This window comes from Pongo abelii, chromosome 10 (genome assembly GCF_028885655.2).
Source record: "Pongo abelii isolate AG06213 chromosome 10, NHGRI_mPonAbe1-v2.0_pri, whole genome shotgun sequence".
Taxonomy (NCBI): Eukaryota; Metazoa; Chordata; class Mammalia; order Primates; family Hominidae; genus Pongo; species Pongo abelii.
The window spans coordinates 87195174-87208688 of record NC_071995.2 but is presented as its reverse complement, the minus strand read 5'-3'; the positions used below and the strand labels follow the sequence as shown (position 1 = coordinate 87208688).

The following is a 13515-nucleotide window of genomic DNA, read 5'->3' as shown; positions in this document are numbered from 1 at the left end:
ATTTGCTGGCAAGACTGGCTTTTTCAAAGACCGGGAATAAGTATTTTTGTAAGTGCCCATGTAACACAAAAAACTTAATTGGGGATGCTGTTCTCTGAGGCTGTCCAGAGATAAGAGGTCCCTTGGCAGAAAACCCTGTTGACTCTTATCCTGTAATTTTAGTGAAGGTCACAGCCTTTAGGATCTGGCCTGTCTGCCCAGATGAGTTAGGGGCTGGCTTTGGTGGAGTATGGTAGAGAGGGAAAAACATCAGGAAGAACTAAATGGTACATGTAAGTGTATTTCTTTCTTAGCAGCAATGAATTCTTTAATCCCAATCCAGTTTCATTGAGTCTTTCCTAGGCATAAAAGTTGGAGGAATTGAAAGTTACAAAGTTGCTAAGTGCCAAAACAGGAGGCTTAGGATAGGGTATATTTGCTGGGCTTCCTACAATAAATGTCTCAATTCTCTTCTTGGTAATGTACAACTGGAAATAATATTGGGATGGGACTAGGGTTACCGATTAAGCAATAGTCATATTCCATGCTTCTGTTACCAACTTTCTCAGTTTATCCAAAACTGAAAGGTTTCCTGGGAGGTGGTACAGTCAGTGCTAAAACTGACTGTACCCTGAACAAATCAGGATAAGCTGGTCTCTTTAGCTGATCCATATATGGCATATTTGAAGAGCTTAAGCAACCAGAAGTATACTTTCATATTTGGCCTAACATCAACTGAGTTCCATCACTGAAATAGAGCAAATAAGAAACTGTTGTAAGTTGTGTTTTGATGTACAACATCTACGTTTATTTACACTTGCTTCTGGGGAGATGGCAGAGCGTGATGCTTGGTGACCTTGATCCACAATGCTTGGTGACCTTGGTGACTTTATACTTTATCTTTGACTATAATCCTTAGTAACCTTGACCTTGAGGCCAAAATGCCTGAGTCCGAATTCCAGCACTATCATGTATTTGCTTAGTAACCTTGGAAAATTAATTTAACCTCTGTATGCCTCAGTTTTCTTGTGTGTAGTTTCTAATTCTATAACCCATATAATTGGCTTGTTATTTAGGATTAAATTAGGTAACATGTAAAATCTTTAAAACAATGTTTTCATTGTTATCATTGTTGTCACTGTGACTACTATTACCACTATTATTTAGCTGTTCAATCCTTCAGCTTCTTTGCCTGCAAAATGAAAATAATATCTCATAAGGTTGATGTGAGGATTAAAAGAGAAGACATAATATGTGTAAAGCACTTAGCTCAGTGACTAGCAAAGAGTAAGCTTACCAGTTTTACTCAGTGTCATTATTGTCATTATTACTATTATTGTTAAAGGGGTCACTGTTTTTATTATTAATTTGTTTGCCTTATTCTAGTTCCAAGGCATAAAATCACACTCATGTTTAAGTTTTAGCTTTCAAATTTAATGTTTCCTTTGATTTTTCCTTCATGTTATAGCCCTGGCACCCAAAAGTCTATCTCACAGTACCAACCTTCTCAGGTGGTAGTAGAACTGGGACAAGTTATCTGCCTTTCTCCTCATGACTTGGCCATCAACAGAGGGCAGACACATGGACCATTGAAAGTGACAATAGGCCACTGCTTTATTTATGGTGTAGTTGTCAAGGCCTCTGACAAAACTTTCAGGCAAGTGACTGAAGTAGATGATTCTCATGTTTCTTTTTTCTTTTCTTTCTTTCATTTTTGCCACTCTTTCTAAAATTCTTAGTTCCTATATAGCCTTTCTTTTCCCCATAAACCTTAAAAGATATATTAGAATAGCACTACACACAATAAGGTATTTGTTAGAAAAACTGAAAAACTGGAAGCCATTTTATAAAGCAAACATTCCTGATTATTAACCAATGCAAGTGTCATTTGAGATGAGGAAGTTAGAAAGGGAAGGAAGAGCAGGGAGGCAGAAATTACAAACCAATTGACGCGGCTTAGCTAAACCTTTGAGACTCCTAGAAAAACAACATTATCAAGCACACATTCCAGGCTTATAGGGTAACTATAGATTCTTTATGTTGCAATGTGGCATTACAGGTCATAAGCATTGTAGCCCTGAGGGAAAAAAATTCCATTTGGATTGGTTTAAATATTTAAGTTTTCACACCAGAGCTTACATAAATACAAATCAATCTTAGAATAACATTTGATGCCATCAGTCCTATGAACAAGGTAAGTATACTCAACCTTTAAAGTCTCTGAAAAGGCCTAGCATTGAGTAAGGAATGTCTGTCCTGATGTGAACTCATTGTAGAGTAGAAAGGGCTTAGAAGTAGTTCTGTTTGTTAGAAATCATGCAAACTCACTGAAGAGAGATATCAGATACTTTCAGGTTGCCTAAGAACTGATTCTTACAAATATGCTTGGGTGCTCAGCTCATTCACATCCTATGGTTGGATTTGGAGGGTTCTGCACTTAACTGACAAGTGCAGTCAAGAAATGCAATAAGATCAGTTTTATTCCATTTCTGTAATTCAGCCCTGTTCAGAGTAGCAAAAAGAGTGCTGAACGGTTTAGGCTTCCAGTTAAAGACAGGGTTTTAAGCTCAGCTGTCCTATAGCTTGTGATGTAATAGGGGAAAATTATAATAACCACAGCCAGTGAGCTAAGAGAAAACCAACATGCAAAAGTGGAAGAGATGCTAGGCAAACAATCATGCACAGGTACACTTTCACACGGACAACATCAGGCTTTATGAGTGCCATAAAAGATAAATAAGAGTTTCAAGATTTGAGAGAGTAGATAAACCCATTGTCTGAGTGATAAGTGAATGTACTTTAGGAATTCCTTAAAGTGTTTTCATGATAGTAATCTTATGAATGAAAGATAATTTCTAGAATTAATTATGAGTTCAGAATCACTATCTTTCAGATTGTGTTCAGGAAGTCAGTAGTAAAATAAATATACACACTAAACATGCAAATAGAAAATATGGGTTTTTCTCTCTGGGGAGCTGGGGGGCATTTTCTAAGAGAAAGGCCACTATTAGCCCTTTGATGTTAAGAGGAATTCATGTGAGGACAGGTTGAGCACTGCTGCCTTAACACCTCATCCATATGTCCCTTTCCAGTATGCATGTACTTGCTTTCCTTTGGTTTCATTCAAGCCTTATGAGATTGAACCATCATAGAACTTATGCTATTTTACAATAGCCCAATTTATTCTGCGTAAAAAGAGAATTTCCCAAGAACTTGCTGCTGCTGTTATTCACTAGGTTTAACTGTTTGTAGCATTTTTCTAAGATCTTCAGACTAGTTTTTTGTTTGTTTGTTTAATAGCATGGTTGGCTATGTTTTATGTCACTCCCTGATATGCTTTGGCTGTGTCCCCACCCAAATCTCATGTTGAATTGTAGTTTCCAGAATCCCCACATGTCATAGGAGGGAACTGGTGGCAGGTAATTTAATCATGGGGGAGGTTACCCTCATGCTGTTCTTGTGATAGTGAGTGAGTTCTCATAAGATTTGATGGTTTTATAGGGGACTTTCCTCCTTTGCTCAGTATTTCTCCTTCTTGCTACCATGTGTAGAAGGACATGTTTGCTTTTTCTTCCCCCATGATTGTACGTTTCCTGAGGCCTCCCCAGCCATGCTGAACTGTGAGTCAATTAAACCTCTTTCCTTTATAAATTACCCACTCTTGGGTATGTTTTTATTAGCAGCATGAGAATGTACTAATACACTCCCCCAACTAGTGGGATGAATCAGATGTGAAAATCTGACCAATAGAAATATCATTATTAAGTCATAGCAATTACTTATTTCATATGTTTTGGGAATACATTCAATAGTTAGTGTTCAAGGAATTGGTTAATATTTACTGTTCTTAGCATATTCTCAGGCACTGGTAGTAGCTAATTATATGTCTCTCTTCTAAATTACTAGGCAATTATTACCTGTAATATCTGTAATATTAATTTGACCAAAAGTCTTGCATTTTATGTAGTTTTTTTATTTCCTTCCAAGAGCCAGGTATTATGCTAAATGTTTGATGTGCACCATTCCTAATCTCCAAAATCTCTTATTGGTAGGAAATATTACCAGCACTTTATAAAGAGACACTGAGACTCATGGACACTGGATGACATATCTAAAGCCACAGACCTAGAAAGTAAGGGAGGGCTTTTCTAAACTGAGACTCTTTGACTCCACAGCTCAGCTTTTTTTACTAGACCACATGTTTAGGGGTTGTCTGACAAGCCTTATTGAAAGTCTTCAGTCAGGGAAGCATAACTTGAAATTTTACTTGCTAGTATGGTGTTCCCGTGGTGTCTATGATTTATTTGTTCAATATATTGTTATTTGACTTTTGATCAAATAAAAATCTTAAGCCAGGCACAGTGGCTCACCATGATTACTACTTGTAATCCCAGCAGTTTGGGAGGCTGAGGTGGGAGGATTGCTTGAGCACAGTACTTCTAGACCAGCCAGGGCAACATACTGAGAGCTCATGTCTACAATACCTAGAAAAATCAGCTGGCTGTGGTGGCACATGCCTGTAGTCCCAGCTACTCTGGAAGCTAAGGCAGGAGGATCGATTGAGCCCGGGAGGTGGAGGCTGCAGTGAGCCATGACTGTGCCATTGCACTCCAGTCTGGGTGACAGAGCAAGACCTTGTCTCAAAAAAAATAAATAAATAAAAATAAAAACAAAAATTGTGGTCATTTAGATGATGCATCAGCAAGGATATGGGCTGAACGAAAAAAGGAACTAGAAGAAAAGCCATGAGAAAAAAGATAATAAGGGAATAATAGCTACGTGGGAAGGAAGAGGAAGACCTGTAGACAGATAATCACTGTGGCTCTAGAATTTGAAAATTGTCCGGAGTTGAGAATACTTTCCAAGGATAATTCAAGGATTCACACAGTAAACCGGATTCTTTTTTCCTCCTGCTGCTCCTCCTTCCCTCCCTTCTTCATGTCCTCCTTCCCTTCATCCCTCCCTCTCTCCCTTCTTTCCACATAAATTAATTACTGGTATGCATCGTTCTATGTTAGATGCTAGGACTACAATGATAAATAGAGGAAGATACATATAAGGAGATACGTTAAAATACAATCAGTTCTCTACCAAGTTCTAGGAGAGCAAAAGTTGAAAACTGCCAAATGTAGAGAATTAAGCAAATTATATGTACATATAACACACATTTTAATTATGTATATTGCAAATATGCATGTATATACATACACAGTATTTGCCTTAGGGAAGAAATTTTTTTAAGAGCGTGGACCATGAGCATTTACTTTTTTAATCATTCACTCAATCCAGCCTATCACTCTTCACATTGCTAAACCTCAGTAAATACCTAAATTGCTTTCTTTGATGAGTGCTCCTGCTGACAATTTCTTATGGTCTTCAGCTTTATTTTATGTAGGAGTTTTAAACTTTTTATTTGCATTGAAATTTTACTCAATGCCTCTTTAAATAACAACTGCAATACTTGTATAATGTCTACTGCTTCCCAATTGTCAAAATGTTATCATATATTCAACTTTCCCTTTTCTTTGACACAATCTGAGTTTTTATTTTTCAGGTGAGTAGACAAGGATCAAAGAAAGCTCCATGACTTCCCCATGGTCACTCCCCTAGGAAAGAGCAATCCAAATGCTGGGCTTCTGAGCCCAGAGCCCATCACATTAAATTGACTCTCTGAAAAAAAAATCTTGTGAGACTCTCACCTCTCATAAGCCTAAATTAAGAAAATTTCTTCCATTACTGCATAGCAGACTGTGGGCTTCATAGAGTCAGACCTGGAACTACTACTTACCAATTTTGATTCTTTGGTGAAATTAAAATTAAATTTCCAAGTTTCATAATCTTAATATTATAAAGACTATATTACTACATTGGAAGAGTCATTGTGTGGATAAAATGAAATCACATGGGAGACTGAGTCAAACTTCCCCAACCAGGAAAAGCATTATTATTATAGGAACAGGACTCCATATGAGTTAGGTCAACTCAGAGAAGGGAGAGCAGTGTATATTTAATCTGTCTATGAAGGCATCAAAGAATGGATAAAAATTAAATTGGCCTTTAGAGAAGATGAGCTTTAAATTAGCCAAAAAGAGAATTCCAAACAGAGGGGAAGAACAAGCAAAGACAGGAAAGAGAATGGTGAAAGTTGGAGTAAGATGAGATCACCAGTCTGATCAGGGAAGATTCATGTTGGAGAATCATAAGAAATAAGGCAAAACAGTGAAAGAAAAATAACTGAAGGGGGCTTGGTGTCCAGGTTGAGAAAATGTGACTTTTGAAGTATCTTTTTACCAATTTTTGGAGCAGGGGGGATAACATAATGCAAGTGACATTTTTGGAAGGGGACTCTAAATCTTAGCATATATTAGATGGTAGGAGTTTGGAACAGGAACCAGAATCAACAGGGCATGGGTTGTTGAAAATTTACTGAAAGTTATTAACATGAATGAGTGTTGAGTTTTGTCAGATGCTTTCTTTGCATTTATTGATATAATCACGTGATTTTTCTTCTTTAGCTTGTTAATGTGAATCAATTATATTGATTGATTTTCTGAAGTTGAACCAGCCTTACATACCTGTGATAAGTCAACTTGGTAGTGGCATATCAATTGTTTTTTACATTGCTGGACTTGATTTGCTATTTTGTTGAGAATTTTTATATCTATGTTAATTAGAGATATCGATTCTAGTTTTCTTTTCTTGTAATATCTTTGTCTGGTTTTGGTATGAGGATAATGCTGGGCCTCATAGAATGAGTTAGAAAGTATTCATTCTTTTTCTATCTTCTAAAAATCATTGCTGAAAATTAGTACAATTTCTTTCTTAAATGTTTGGTCAAGTTCAAGGTGAACCCATCTGCACCTGATCCTTTCTATTTTGGAATATTATCAACTATTGATTCAATTTTTAATTGGGGATTTTGTGAACAGAAAAAGAAAGTCTTTTCACATAGATGGCACAAAGAATCTAATCCCAAAGGAGTTTTAAAATTCTACCCATCATTTAATACAAAAAAGCAGGCTGTCTAGACAATCCATCTCCCCACAGAAAAACAGAAAGAAAGGGAAAGAAAGAGATACAGAGACATTTGGGAATATTTTTAAGAACCAGTCATCCCTAGAAACTTTAGTGAAAATTCTGAGAAACTGAATATGGTACATTTTTTACTGTTGGTGGCAACATTGTACCTCTTGCCACCTTCAAACAAAGTTGTAATCAATAAGAAATAATTGAATATTAAGGCCAAGTGTGGTGGCTCACACCTGTAATCCCAGCACTTTGGGAGGCTGAGGCAGGCGGATCACATGGGGCCAGGAGTTCAAGACCAGCCTGGCCAACATGGTGAAATCCTGTCTCTTCTAAAAATACAAACAACATTAGCTGGGCTTGGTGGCATGTGCCTGTAGTCCTAGCTACTTGGGAGGCTGAGGAATGAGAATTGCTTGAATCTGGGAGGGGGAGGTTGCAGTGATCTGAGATCGCGCCATTGCACTCCAGCCTGGGTAACAGAGCGAGACCCTGTCTCAGAGAGAAAAAAAAAAAAAAAAAAAAGACTATTTATTTGAGTAACGACTTATTTGATAATTTTGTAAATTTTGCAGCCTGACAATATTGCTTTTAAAACAGCAAATCTTTGAAATGTCATAGTTTAATAATATGCCTTTCACAATGTCTAATTGCTAGCTGATAGACAAGAATCTACTTGCAATCCAAAGCTTCCATCTGGTAACTGATGGTTTCAATGTGAGTTTACTAATAATAAATTTTATTTTAAAATGAATATTTTAAATTAAATTATGAAGATATGCATTTCTAAGTCTGATATTAGGACTGAATTATGATGAATCAGGTTTTAATCAGGATCAAATATAAAATGATCATCCTAGTCCAGTGAGGAGGAGACAAAACATCTCCTGACATATCTCCTCAGATGTCCCAGAGGCAATTCAAAATCAACGTTTCCATCAGTGCCTCAAATTTAACTTCCATCCTATATTCTCTCTGTGTGTGCCACCAACTATTTTGTCACCCAAATCTAGGAATTATCCTTAGCCCTATTTTATTCCTCATTCAACCATTAAATCACAAAATTCAAGTCAATGCTGCTTGGTAAGTATCCTTTCTTTCAATCCCATGTCACTACAAATATTCATTGAGCATCTACTCTGAAGTAGGCACTGTGGAAGACCCTGGGATATAGTGGCAGACAGTTGACTTACAGTCTAGCACAGGAGACAGATCCTGAGCAAATGTTATGCGATTGTAGCTAAAGAGAAGTACAAGTCCACTTTTGTGTCTCAAAAGGCTGTGAATCCTGATCTGAGTGGGGTCTATGAAAGCTTTCTTGGAGAAGTGACATTAAAACTGAAACCTAAAGGATGAAAAGGAGTTAAGTGATATAAGAGAAGAAAAAAAATTCCAGGAAGGAAGAATATCATCTACAATGATTCTGAGTCAGGAAAGGACATGGTATGTGTGAAGAAAACAGAAAATTCCAAGGAACTAAGAGATGAGCAGCTTGCATCTATATGGTCTTTTGCTGTACTACCAAAATTGTTTAAATGTTTTCTTTTTCTTCTGCTTTGGACTACTAGCATCAGTTTTTCACTTTGCTTCCAGAGAGACTTTCCAAAATGCAAACCTCATTATGTCACAAAATCCACAATGGTTTCCCACTGCCTACACAGTAAAGGTCAAATTTCCTCAAGAGATTCTTCCATTCCCTTCTCTGTGTCTTCCACCCACTCCAACACTTAGTGACAATGATGCCGTTTATGGTTCTTCAAAACAGTCAGGCCTGTTCACCTACTTATGTCTTTGCCAGCTGCTATTTTCTTCATTTGGAATGCCTTTGTCTGCCTGGAAAACTCCCATTCATCCTTTAATGGGACTCATATTCTATATTTTCTAAACCAGAGGCCAGCACGCTACAGTCCATGAGACAAACCCAACCCTCTGCCTGTATGACCTGTGAACTAAAAATCGTTTACCTTTAGTAGAGGTTGAAATAAAATCAAAAGAAGAATATTTTGTGATATGTAAAAATTAAAACACATTTAAATTTCAATGACCATAACTGGAATATTTTTAGAGCACACCCACACTCATTTGTTTACACATTGCCTACAGCTACTTTTGCACTACAATGGCAAAGCTAAACAACAGAGACCACTCAGCCCTCAAAACTGAAATATTTACTATCTGGTTTTCCACAAAAATGGTTGCTCACCTCTGCTCAAATCCAGTATTTCCAATATGCTCCTTATAGGCCCCCTCCCTGGGAAAAATATTCCTGGAGCATAATGGAGTCAAGCATAATGGAGTCAAGTTACCTTGACTACCATCCAAAGCACGTAACAGAAAAATTATTTTAAAAATTTGAGTATATAACTTGACTTCATCTTAATTTCCTCACCTGTATAATGGAGGCAATAAGAGTGTCCATCTCATAGGTGTTCTGTGAGGATCAAAATAGTTAATAAAGTGTTTAGAATAGTGCCTCGAATATAAAATGTGTTCATTAAGTCAACAGTATTAACATTTTTCCTCTAATATATCTTGTATATTCATCCACTGTTTCCCTTCACTGTATTTCAGTTCTTTATCCCTTATGAGTCAACTGTGATTTTTCTTTTGACTTGTGCAAGGTGACTCCTCAATAAATATATAGTGAATAAATAAATGAATGAAAATGAAGGGACTCATGGCCATGGATGATGGTAAGAATGAAAGTGGATTGTGTTGAACACTGTACTGCCATTTAATATTTACATTACAAACTTTGTGCTACTTTATTTTATGACTTTTAGCTGAATTTTTAAAATGCAATGAAGCCAAGAATTATTTTCACAAAAATGCCGGAAAATGTAAGATACTTTTGATCAAACTGGAGGGGTTACATTAAATATTAAAGTCTTACAAGTGTCAGTAACTCTAAACTTTTGTTGACTTGAGGATCATTTCCTGACTTTTATTGGAACCATTCTGGGCAGTACATTCCCTCTTCCCAATGTGTTCGTGAGCTTTGGCTCCAACTTCTCTTTTCATGTCTTCTTCTTTTTTTTTTTTTTGCCATGGACTTATATGCCTTCAGCACATGAGGCTGCATTTAACTTGGCTCAAAAGCAGGGATAGATATTATCACAATGTAGGAGATTAAAAAGCATCCCTACCTCAAAAGAAACACACACACAGAGTCCACAGAATACGTAGGGAAGATTTTTTTTCTTATGTTAATACAATGGCGATCCCAGCTTTAATCTAGGATGCATCTATTGAGATCTAGACCAGGTTTGTCATTTTCAGTGAAGTGCTGGGATGTATTCTCCAGAAATCTGTTTCCATCAAGAATTTGCAAACCTCTCAGAAGTTAATCCATCTTGAGAAAAAAGAGTCTGGGAAACAAGTTTAGGCTGGTAGCAGAGTTTTGGTTACCAGAGAGGAGAGGTGACATTGAAGACAGCAGGGAATTTGCCCTTTCCGTGTTTTTGTTTGTTTGTTTGAGACAAGGTCTCGCTCTGATGTCCAGGCTGGAGTGCAGTGGCATGATCATAACTCACAGTAGCCTCAAATTTCTGGTCTTTAGTGATCCTCCTGCCTCAGCCTCCAAAGTAGCTGGGACCACAGGCACGCACCACCATGCCCAGCTAGTGTGTTTTATTTTTTGTGGAGAGGTTGTTATGCTGCCCAGGCTGGTCTTGTACTTCTGGACTCAAGTGACCCTCATGTCTAGGCCTCCCAAAGTGCTGGGATTATAGACATGATCCACTGAACCCAGGCTGCCCTTTCTAATTGTCTGCCAGACTAGTCATCAAAGATTCACTTAGTCTTCAAATGTGAATGTTAAACATGAAAGGGCAATTTCTCATAATCTTGGTATGATGTTGAGTCATAAGTAACATTGCTTTGGGTCCTTTACAAGAAAGTGCATGCATACATGCATACACAAAAAGAAGAAGGAAGGAAGGAAAGAAAGAAAGAAAGAAGAATGAAAAAAGAGAAAGAAGGAAGAAAGGAAGGAGAAAAGAAGGGAGGAAGGAAAAAGGAAAGGAAAAGAAAGAAAAGAAAAGAAAAAAAAGAAAAGGCACATCTGAACTTGAGAGATCACAAGTTTCTTAGAGAATGGACTAGCTAAACTGAGACCTAAATGAAGGAGTGGTGAGGTGCAGGAACATCTACTACAAAGGCTTGGTTATGATGAAGATTATGGCCCATTTGGGGCCATATCATTTAACTCCAACCCAAATGCAACTCATTTAACTCCTACCACAACCCTATGAAGTGGATACAATTATTATCTCCATTTAAAATGAGAAACTGAATTATAGAGAGGTTAAGTAACTTGCTTTATGTTACATAACTTAAAAAGTAGCAGATCTAGGATTCAAACTCAAACAGTCTGACTCCCACATCTGTGATCTTAACCTCTACTTTATAATATTCCTAATGTAATAGCCACCTTAAGGTAAGAAAGTTTATATCACATACCGTATTAAGTACATTATATGTATTGCTTGATTTAAATATGTTCCAGTTATCTCTTGCTTCATACCAAAATTTAGTGACTTAAATCAATAAAAGTCATTAATTTCTCTCATGAATCTGTGATTTGGGCTGGGTCCTACCCTACGCAATGCCAACTAAATTGAGGTGTGCAGGATCTGCTTTTAAGATGGGTCACTCACATGCTGGGAAGTTATTACTGGCTCCAGGGTGAGTTTTTCCCACCTAGGCCTTTGGGCTTGTGATGGGAGAGGGTGCCTTGAAGGTCTCTGACATAACTGGAGACATTTTCCCCATTGTCTTGGTGATTAACATTTGGCTTTGGCTCCTTGTTACTTATGCCAATTTCTGCAGCCAACTTAAATTTTTCCCCATAAAACAGGTTTTTCTTTTCTATCACATCGGCAGTCTGCAATTTTTGCAAGCCTTTATGCTCTGCTTCCTCTTGAATGTTTTGCCACTTAGAAATTTTTCTGCCAGATACCATAAACCATCTCTCTCAAGTTCAGATTTCCACAGATCCCTAGGGCAGGGGGTAAAGATGCCAGTCTCTTTGCTAAAGCATAGCAAGAGTGACCTTTACTCCAGTTCCTAACAAGTTTCTCATCTCCATCTGAGACTACCTCAACCTGGACTTCATTGTCCATATCACTATTAGCATTTTGGTCAAAGCCATTCAACAAGTCTCTAGGAGGTTGCAAACTTTCCCACATTTTTCTGTCTTCTTCTGAGCCCTCCAAACTCTTCCAACCTCTGCCTGTTACCCAGTTCCAAAATTGCTTCCACATTTTTGGGTATCTTTACAACAGCATCCCACTCTCTGCAGTACCAATTTCCTGTATTAGTTCCTTCTCACTCTGCTATGAAGAAATACTGGAGACTGGGTAATTTATAAGGGAAAGAGGTTTAATTGACCCACAGTTCTGCAGGGCTGGGAGGCCTCAGGAAATGGTGGAAGGGGAAGCAAACATATCCTTCTTCACATAGCAGCAGGAAGGAGAAGAATAAGAAATGAGCAAAGGGTGACGCTCCTTATAAAACCATCAGATCTTGTGACAATTTACTATCATGAGAATAGCATGGGGGAAATTGCTCCCATGATTCAATTACCTCCCACTCGGTGCCTCCCATCACACATAGGGATTATGGGAATTACAATTCAAGATAAGATTTGGGTGGGGACATAGCCAAACTGTATCAATGGGAGTGGTTTCTAATGCTTTAGCACCATCCCCCTAGTGCTGTCTCATGACAGAATTCTCATTATGTCTGGTTGTATAGAAGTGTGTAGCACTTCTCTTGTCCCTCTCTCTCTCTCCTGCTCAACAATGGTAAGATTGGCTTGCTTCCCCAGTGCCTTCTGCCTTGATGTAAGTTTCCTGATGCCTCCCTAACTGTGCTACCTGTACAGCCTGTTGAACTGTGAGTCAATTAAACCTCTTCATGAATTACCCAGTATCAAGTATGTCTTTATAGCAGTGTGAGAACAAACTAATAAAGAAAATTTGTGTGAGAACAAACTAATAAAGAAAATTTGTGTGAGAATGAGGTATTGCTATAAAGATACATGAAAATGTGGATGTGACTTTGGAACTGGGTAATGGGCAGAGGTTGGAAGAGTTTGGAGGGCTCAGAAGAAGAAAGAAAGATGTGGGAAGGTTTGGAACTTCCTAGAGACTTGTTGAATGGTTGTGACCAAAATGCTGATAGTGATATGGACAATGAAGTTCAGGCTGAAGTGGTCTCAGATGGAGATGAGAAACTTGTTGGGAACTGGAGTAAAAGTCACTCTTGCTATGCTTTAGGAAAGAGACTGGCAGCATTTTGCCTCTGCTCTAGAGATCTGTGGAACTTTTAACTTGAGAGAGATGGTTTACAGAATATGGCAGAATAAATTTCTAAGGAACAGTGTTCAAGATAGGGCCTACTGCTTCTAAAAGCCTATGCTCATTTGCATAAAGAAAGAAATGATCTGAAACTGAAACATTTTAAAGGGAAGGAGAGCATAAAAATTTAAAAAATTTGCAAGCTGAC

The 13515-nt window shown here is 37.8% G+C and overlaps 1 long non-coding RNA gene across 1 annotated transcript in view; it reads right to left on the bottom strand.

The window, feature by feature from the left end:
- Positions 1–819: 819 nt before the first annotated feature.
- The window catches only part of LOC129049180 (uncharacterized), a 35613-nt gene continuing 22917 nt past the window's right edge, over positions 820–13515 (bottom strand). Inside the window, exons 3-4 of the long non-coding RNA XR_008512023.1 lie at positions 9395–9436; positions 820–1171 (exon numbers count right to left, since the gene is read on the bottom strand). This is a non-coding gene — a long non-coding RNA (uncharacterized LOC129049180). The remainder of the gene's footprint in view (positions 1172–9394; positions 9437–13515) is intronic.